Source organism: Macadamia integrifolia, unplaced genomic scaffold (genome assembly GCF_013358625.1).
Source record: "Macadamia integrifolia cultivar HAES 741 unplaced genomic scaffold, SCU_Mint_v3 scaffold1054, whole genome shotgun sequence".
Classification (NCBI taxonomy): domain Eukaryota; kingdom Viridiplantae; phylum Streptophyta; class Magnoliopsida; order Proteales; family Proteaceae; genus Macadamia; species Macadamia integrifolia.
The window spans coordinates 155,878-165,250 of NW_024868068.1; the positions used below are offsets into that span (position 1 = coordinate 155,878).

Sequence of the window (9,373 nt, forward strand, 5' to 3'; positions counted from 1 at the left end):
AAAAAAAAAAAAAAAATTGTATGATAAATACAGTTAGTGATCTTTAATTGAGTTAAATGGTCCGCTAAGCCATTTATTTCTAAAAGGGTCTTAGATAGACTATGGAGCCATTTAAACGGACTCTTAGGCAGTTGGTCCTGATTGGGTCGCTATCGAGCTGAACCCTCGCATCAGGAACAATCGAATATTATTCAGTCTGAACTAATTGCTGCGGGCATAAAATTTAGACACTAGATAGATATTCTTTAATTTTCATAGAGCTAAGCAAGTGGACAGAATTTGCGGGTGAAGTTTTGTGGTTTCAAAACAAAGATTAAAGGTGTACATGTGATCAAATTTGAATGTGAGCACACCTGTTTGTGGAAGTAAAATATTTTCTTTTTTAATGAAAGTTTTTGGAAGTAATCATAGATAAGGAGAATGAATTAACCCTTGAGCAAGATTGCATCCATAAGCTTGTTGTAGAATTCTATTCCGATGGTATTAACTTCTCCAAATCTACCTCCTGAAATTGAGATATGATTTTAAGTCTAGCAATATGTAAAATTCTTTCTTTAGTGATAAAAATAAAAAGGAACAAATGAAATAACTTACTTGGGAGGATTCTGGACCATGAAATGGAGAATCTATAAGAATTTACTCCTAAGTAATGCATCAACTCCACATCTTCCTATTTGACGATTCATGGTCAAAACAAGGTGAGACTTTTTTTTACATGTTTGAGATGTGAAGGAATAGAAGGAAAACCTAATTTCAGTAATTAACTTGGTTTGGGCTTGATTTTGTGATGTAGAATTTTTACCGTGTACCGATGGTAGTGATCATCTGCTACATCTCCAGTGCCTCCGTCCTTGATTTTTCCGTAAAAGTGAAAAAATAAACAGTTCCTTATCGGTCAATAATCTTCCATTTCTTTTTCTAATAATAAAAAAATCCATATTTTGTGCAAGAGACTCCAACCACTACAGGATTTTGGGAAGGTCATAATGTACTTAGTCTTACCCCTACTTCGGAGAGAGATTATTTCCAAATTTAAATCCTAAAAGACTTGGTCGCAATGGAGTAAAACTACCATAATAATCCAATTAAAATAATAACAATAATAAAAAAAAATACCTGGCAAGTGAGTGAATACATCCCAATTGCTGAGACTTTTGTTACCTGCCAAGTGAGTAAAAAAATTAGGATTTATTAAAAGAAAAAAAAAATTATGGGGGAGTGTGGCCCTTGCATCCTCATAGGGGGAGGAGGAAAATAACCGACCCAACTCCATGATAAAATATAATGTCTTTGTTTTTTTTTTTTTTTTTGCTAAAAGATTATTTCATTAAAAGATCAGAGAAAAGGAAATATAAGTCATACAATAAGAACATATTCAAAACAAAAAATCCTCACTAACTCTACATTCTTTGTTGATGTTTCTTCGTGGGCTCATATTGGCCCTAGTTTATATGTAGGAGCCACATTCCCCTACAGGAAATACTTCCCTTTATCAAAAGTATGGATTTTCTTCATCCCACTAAACAAGTATAAATTCTATTAACATATAATCAAAAAAAAAAAATTTTTTTGACATATCAAAGTTCAACAATCCTTTTGAGGTAACATTTGATCAAAGTTTAAGAATCCTTTTGTGTTTTCATGTGAAAAATAAATCATATATAGTTATTAAGTGACCACCTGATTATGATAAGAATGGTCTCAAAGCCACCGTAACTTTTTGTTTACTTCCATTTATCAGTTCCCAAGGTTAGGTAGTAAACTCATTTCAAGACCTTTATTGGGTTTGAAACATAAAATCGGAAGTGGCAAAAAAAAAGAAACGGATGGTATGGGTTTTAAATAATAAAATTTTTCGAACGATACAGTTAAATAAACAGTAAAAAAGAAAAATAGAGCATGGCAAAAAAGGGAAAATGGACGATATGTGTTTTAAACGTGTAGATTTCAGGAAAAAAAAAAGGTAGTATACTCATATAAATTAAGTAATTATTACATGAATACCTGCATTTAGTGTCAAATTAACTATAGTATCCAACACTAATGCATATATATCTCATGTCACATTATAAGTTTTACGACATATAATTGAATATCATAAAACACCAATTCTAAATTCATCCATACACACATGTCCAAGTCTTATTGGGCAAAGTGACTTGGCTATGATATTGTTCATTGTTGTCAACATAGTCAACACACTCTTAGAGTAATGTATGAACGTTTGAATTGGGAGTCATCACTTTCTTAGAAACATTTTCAGCAAATGAATCAGTTTGTATCTCAATTTTTGGGTTCATATATTGATATTGAGTTAAAGGTGATGGCATGAGAAATATAGGCCATTGAGTTAGCTTCAAATCGGTGAAAAAATCAGGTTGATCAGAGTTCGAGAGAGAGAGAGAGATATGGTCAATTAAGTAGGCATTATCTTTAACAAGTTAAATATTAAAAAATGCCAAAAAATGGGAACATGTTTAAACGCGTTTTAAACATGTTTAGAATGGAAAGGTTTGCCTTTTGCAGTTTTTAGAGGAAACATACAAAAAAATATGTTTTAAATGATAAAAAATGAAACATATTTAAAACAGAGTTTTAAACGCATTTTTACTAACGGTGGTCTTGAATAATAAAGATTTAATGTGAAAAATGATGGGTTTGACGACGTCATTATTGACATAATTGGGTAGTGTTGGGCAATAGAAGATGGACCGTTAGTTGGAGTGTCAGGGTCACAAAGATACATCAAGTGATTGATAGATCTGCACGATGGACGGCCCTCATACAGCTAAGAAATGGCTGGAAACCTCTAGGACATTGGGGTCATGTGTGTACGTGTAGGATAAGAACGTACGTATTGTACAATCACAAGCCGAGCAGAAGCTTTCTGAATGGGAGTTATTTTTTGGCAGTTGGTTTTCCTTTTGATGATGTCTTCTTTAGTCAAGTAATACAATGTAGTTTCATTACTTAACAACTTGAAAGGTATTAGAGATAGTCCCACTTCATTTTCCTTTTTCAGTTTTCATTTTACAGAAAATCTGGAATCTAGCGAGGGAGAGGAGGTAGGCATATATCAATATTAAATAAACTTGTTTAGAAATCGGATCTTTACCACTCGCAAATCAAAGAAATTTCATCTCCAAAGAAGAAAATCATAGCATTATTCATCAGAGGTTCACATGATAAGGAGTGTAACAACTTCCAACCGCCACCATAATACACTAGCTGATGGATCGGACAAATGCAAAAGGAAGAATTACTATCGCCTACCGCCATTGTCTATTGCCAAAGATGGTGAACCTCATTTAATTTTTCTCAAATCCTAATCTCTTTTTTTAATTTGGGGGAAAATGATATGAGAAGACACATAAGGGTAAAATAGGTATTTACATTGTGGTTGAATTACAAAAGGCTAAATTTGTCTTTTACAATTCAAAACTAACACCCCACTAACAGCGTTATCCGACAGGGAAGTGGATGTAATTTCTGAAAACACAGGGAGGGTGATGTAATAAGAGCAATTCCATTTCTTTTGCTGCCAGAAAACATTTCAACTACTAATGCAACCAGGGCAACAATCGACTTTTGTTCTTTGAGAAGGCAATGAACTGGCATGTTCCTCTTTTGGAGGGCTTAGCATTGTGTGTTTTGCTTGAGTAAGAGAAACAGAGAAAGCTCCCTAGTCGTGCGGTTCTTGTGCCAGTGTAGGGACCAATGACATTACGAGAGGCACATATAGGCACCACATAGGGGTGGAGGTGTCATTTTACTCCCATCTTTGTTTGGGTGTACAGGCCATGTTGCCTTGCGACCATGGATAGTTCCTTTGCCCTCCTTCCCTCCACCCACCCCTAAAGAAAAAAAAAACACTCATTTGCGAGGTTTGAATACTTCTTGAAGACTTACTCCAGGTGAACATCATTATTGGTATCTGTATCGATCTTGATCCAACACCGATACTAATTAATGGTACAGGTGTAACTGAACCCATGACCACTAAGCCACAATGAAACAACCTTACCATTGCTCCTAGGTCCGCCCTCTATTAGGTACGCAGTGTAGATCTATATATGTTCTTAAAATACCTCATCGCTCTGGGAAGAGAAGCAAGGTAGCAAGTTAGGTACTCTATCCTCGCTCTGTCATTGAGAAAATATTTCATAGGAACATCCTTATTGCTTGCCTGTGAAAATCCTGCAAAGCATATATCGGTTCTTGTACATCATCAAACACATACATCTATATTTACAAATTCATATAATTTTGAGGAGATGATTCATAATTGAGCATTCTCAATCTTTGAAGTCATACCATTTTCTGTGATGAACATCAGAGTGTTGTTATATCTTTCTTTGATGTACATAATGATCTTCTCCATGCCATAAGGAACCACATAAAATCCCAGGATTGCTATCTGGAAGAAAGGGGGGAGGGAGGTAATTAATCCAAAATTTTTGAGAAAAATGAAGCGAAAAATCAGTAGTCAATAGAAAGAAATATATATATATATATATTCAAATTTTTTTTTTTTTTTACCGGATTTCCGATAGGAATCCCATCTCTTTCCCCTGTGATTTGCACAAAGGAACCCCCTTGAGATATACTAAAGTTGCATTGAGAGAACAAGCAGTCTTGTACGTATAGAGTTGTATAATGGTTTATTCCAATGAAATCCAACTGCTTTTTAATTCGTCCTTATCATCTAATGAAAAGGTTGGTCGCCTTGAACCCACTATTTGATGCATTTCAGGTGGGTAATCACCATACATTATCGGATCCAAGAACCTAAACACATCAATTAAATGCATATATTTTGGTGAAAAATGATTTTTGGAATACAGTTTAGAGTACCAAGACAAAAAATGAATATGATTTAGAGGGAAATCTAAGCTCATAAGAGCTTGGTTAATGAGAACCCCCCCCCCCTGAAAAGAAATTGGTCTACATCAACTTGAATTGTCCCAAATCCTCTCCATCCGATTGTACCCTCCAATGATTCCATCTCACACTATTCTTTAAGATGATATTTATGTTTAATGCATGTATTGGTGATGCTGATACAATACATTTAACATACAAAACCACTTTAAAAGATCTAGAATTGATTACCATGCATTTTTAAAAGCCAAAACCCGTTGAGCAGCAGAACGATCTGTTGGAGTATTTCTGAATAGTACATACCATCCTGAGCTCATTACCATCCCAATCATACCACTTTGATTAACCTTACAATAATACAAAGAAATTGCAAGTTATTCATATATATATATATATATATATATATTTTTTGATAAAATACAAATCTTTTAGGACATTATTTCTCTTCACCCATGGTGAATATAGAATCTTCTCATTATAGAGATTCGAACCCTTTGATTAGCATGGGAAAATGTATTTTTAGTTTACACAATAAGAGATGGGAGTTAATAATGACACAAGAGTCCAATCATAGGGTTTGCATCACTAGTGATGAAGGTTATCTCTTTCCTCTCCAGATGAATGAAACTTAATCCAATATTTTATGTAAGAATCAAAGCAAAGCTTCAATAACATTCCAAGCTATCCAACTACTAATTAATATGTAGAATAGACTTATACCTGATAACTTTTCCTATAGATGCTAGCTGCAGTGGCATGAGATAATACTATATTGTGTGCAGCAAGGTATGGCTCAATAGCTGAGTCCCCAGATTTGCAACCTCCCACTGAACTAGAGCAGTGGTTGGGTGGGTAAGTTCCAATAAGGTAACCATAATTCACCACAGCATTTGGCTCATTGAATGTGCTCCAGTTCTTCACTCTATCACCAAAAGCTTTGAAACAAACTTCCGCAAAATATCCATAATCTTGCCTGTAATTTAAAAAGTTATAATGAACATAAAACCCATTGTTTATGCCTTGGTCAACTTCTACATATTATACATTGTGTCATAATAGGGTCACTGATAGCAAACATGTAATATCAAAAGTAGTACCAAATGGATAACGAGAAATAAAATACAAGGGGAGACCTACTGCATTTGTGGACTCAATCATGACCCATATCGGTCTTCAAGTTCTTGAGGAATATCATAATGGTTCAGCGTAACAAATGGTTGTATTCCTGGGTCAACACAAAATAATTATATGTTTATGTCAGTTGATTTAATGTATCAATGATACCCATTTGATCAACTATTTTGTTTATACATGGGGCACGATGTGTTTTTTCCTGCCAATATATAGATAGGGATGTCAATTGGACTGTCCGGGCCAGTTTCAGTCACGTCTAAATTGGTCCTTACTTTAGGATCCCACATCGTGATCAACCCGTTTAAATAATTGGTCCTCATAGGCTAAGCATGGTCCCATTTATAAACGGTTGGTCAGGTACTGATCTTTAATCTGGCTAAATGGACCGTTAAGCCATTTATATTTAATAGGGCTCAAAAGAAGCCTTAAACGGACTACTGATCCATTTGTCTCTAAACGAATCTTAAACAAGCTCTTAGGCGGTTGGTCTTGATCAAGCGACCTTCAGACTAGACCCATGCACCACGAACAATTGAATATTATTGGGTCTAGGCTTGAACCTAAAACATTTAATAAATGATCTGGGCTGGTTTCAGGTTTTTTCGATTAGGTTAATCGGTGTGGACCTGGAATTGATACACATAGTTTGGATAGGTTTGCTGAGGTTTCCTCCATCTTGAGAAATGGGAATTGGCTTCCTGACCCTAGTAATTCTCTCTCTCTCATAGAGGTTTGGAAGATGCTCCCCAATATTCACTTTAGGCCTAGGGGTAGTGGAGATTTAGTTCAATGGGATAACTCTACTAATAAATTCACCAGTTCAACTGCTTGGAATCTGGTGCGCACTAGAACTCCTGTTGTTCCATGGTTTAGTTTTATTTGATTTAGTTCTTCCAGCCTTAGGCATTCCTTTACTGCTCAGAGCGTTATGACTAAATCCCTCCCCACTCAGGAGTTTCTTCTTCAAAGAAATATATCCATTCCTAATTGCTGCCTTTGTTGGAACTCCATAGAAAGTGTGGATCATTTTTTTTTCTCCTGTCCCTTTTCTAAGTCGGTTTGGAATGGTATCCTCAGAAAATGTTGGCCCCTCTCTAGAGTTATCTTTTCTTTTGACAGGGAATGGAGGTGGATCTTAAAAGAATTCAATGGCAAAACTTCTAGTGATATTGTAGGTAAGTTGGTTTTTTGTGCAACAATTCACCATATTTGGTGGAAAAGAAATAAAAGGAGATTGACTTCCTCTTCCCATTCTATTGATCAAGTATGGAATGCAACAATGCAACTACCTATATGCATATATTTCAATTTAACTTTTATAGAGCTAAACAAGTGGGAAAATTTAGCTCTGAAGTTTTGTGGTTTCAAAAGAAAGAATAAAGGTGTAGATATGATCAAATTTGAATGAGTGCACACCATTTTGTGGAAGCAAAATAATTTTTATTTTTTTTAAATGAAAGTTTTTAGGAAGTAATCTTCATAATAAGAATGAGTTTAACCTTTGAGTAAGATTGCGTCTATCAGCTTGTTGTAAAATTCAATTCCAATGGAATTAACTTCTCCAAATCTACCTCCTGAAATTGAGATATGCTTTTAGGTCTCCACCTTATTCATGAAAAATTCTTGATTTAGTGATAAGAATGAAAAAATGAAGTCGTGATTTAACTTACGTGGGAGTATTCTGCACCATGAAATGGAGAATCTATAAGAATTTACTACTAAGGAATGCATCAACTCCACATCTTTCTATTTGGTAATTCATGGTCAAAACGAAGTTAGTTTTTACATGTCTAAAGATGAAAAGGGATCGAACGAAAACCTTTTTTCATTTATTATCTTGGTTTGGACCAGATCCTGTGATGCAGGTTTTTTACCATGTACCGATGGTAGTGACCATCTGCAACATCTCCATTGCCTCTGTCCTTGATTTTTCCTTAAAAATGAAAAGATTAACGGTTCTTTATCAGTCAACAGTCTTCTTTTTCTTTCACCAATAATAAAAGGACATATTAAGTGCAACCGGCTTCCACCTTTGGGGTCTAGAGATGGTGTCACAATATATGCATCGGTGGGGTCTAGGGATGGTCGTCATAATATATGCAGTCTTACCCCCACTTCGTAGGTAAACTGTATCTCCATGTAAACCTAGAATTACTAGGTCGCAATGAAACAACTTTACTCTAATACTCCAATTAAAATAATAATAAAAAAAATTTACCTGATAATTCAGTGAATACATCCCAATTGCTGAGGCTTTTGTTACCAACCAAGTAGGCACCTTCTATCTAGGAAACAAAAGTTTAAAAGTGACATCAAGAAAATTCTTTTCTTAAACTCACTGTCTTGGAAATAGAATTCAACTATCTTCCAAAACAAAAGTCCACAAATTATTTGGTCGGTTTTTTCGCTGTACGAGTTTTTTACACAAACACAATTCCCAAATGGAATTCTACTGGAAGTGTTTCTGAAGATAGGTTGGACGTTGCCATCACCTGATTTGATTTGATTATCTAAAGGAGACTTGCGAGATGAATCCCATTAATACTGCCATAGATATAGCCTCTCCTTACCCACTACAATAGAGTATGAAACTAACCATTTGTATCAACCCACCAGTACATTAAGCCACATATTCACGTGGGCGACGCATTTATTGAGTTCCATCATATATAAATAGTCTGATATTTTATATATATATCAGAGACTATTGAGGAGTGTAATGGAATCCAATAGGGAGAGCAGATCAGATTCTCGTATGATCTTGATCATCCACATACATGGATTTCACGTAAGAAAAAGTTGCTACTGGATTTAATGTGTGGACCGGATCGTACGAAAACTTGATCTACACTCCAACAAGATGGGCGGGTAATTATTTTACTCACTTCTGTGTCGATGCAGGGGAACATCACCAGACATTGTAGCTTTAGTTTACTCTTTATCAGTTCATAAGGTTAGGCAAACTCATTTCCAGAACTTGGGTCTTGAATAGAGAGGGTTAAGATGGAAAATAATGGCATTGATGACGTCATTATTACTAATATAGAGTAGAGTTAGGCTCATCAAACACCTGCTTGTGGTATTGTAAAAAATAAAAACAGAAGGCTATCTGCTTGCGCTTTCATTCCCAAATGGATGAGGAATTTGGGGCAGCAGTGAAAAGACAACCATAACCGTACCTTCACTTCCCTGTTGTTGGGCGGTAGAAGATGGCCGTTGGTTGAAGTGTCAGGGTGGTCACAAAGATTTTGGGTGGACCCCATCAAGTGATTGAATGATCAGCATGATGGACGGCCCACAGTTAAGAAATTAGATGAAAACCTTTGACGTAGAGTCACGCCACGTGTACAATAATAAG

General features: G+C 35.4%; 1 long non-coding RNA gene and 1 pseudogene across 1 annotated transcript; both read right to left on the reverse strand.

Annotated features, from left to right (window-relative positions):
• Positions 1-429: 429 nt before the first annotated feature.
• On the reverse strand, positions 430-1,016 carry LOC122062502. Its single transcript, XR_006134995.1, has 3 exons — positions 803-1,016; positions 595-670; positions 430-505 (listed from the first exon to the last, which is right to left on the reverse strand). It is a non-coding gene; the product is annotated as an uncharacterized LOC122062502 (long non-coding RNA).
• A 2,946-nt stretch (positions 1,017-3,962) lies between these two features.
• LOC122062504 lies at positions 3,963-8,646 on the reverse strand (annotated as a pseudogene).
• Between the last annotated feature and the right edge of the window lie 727 nt (positions 8,647-9,373).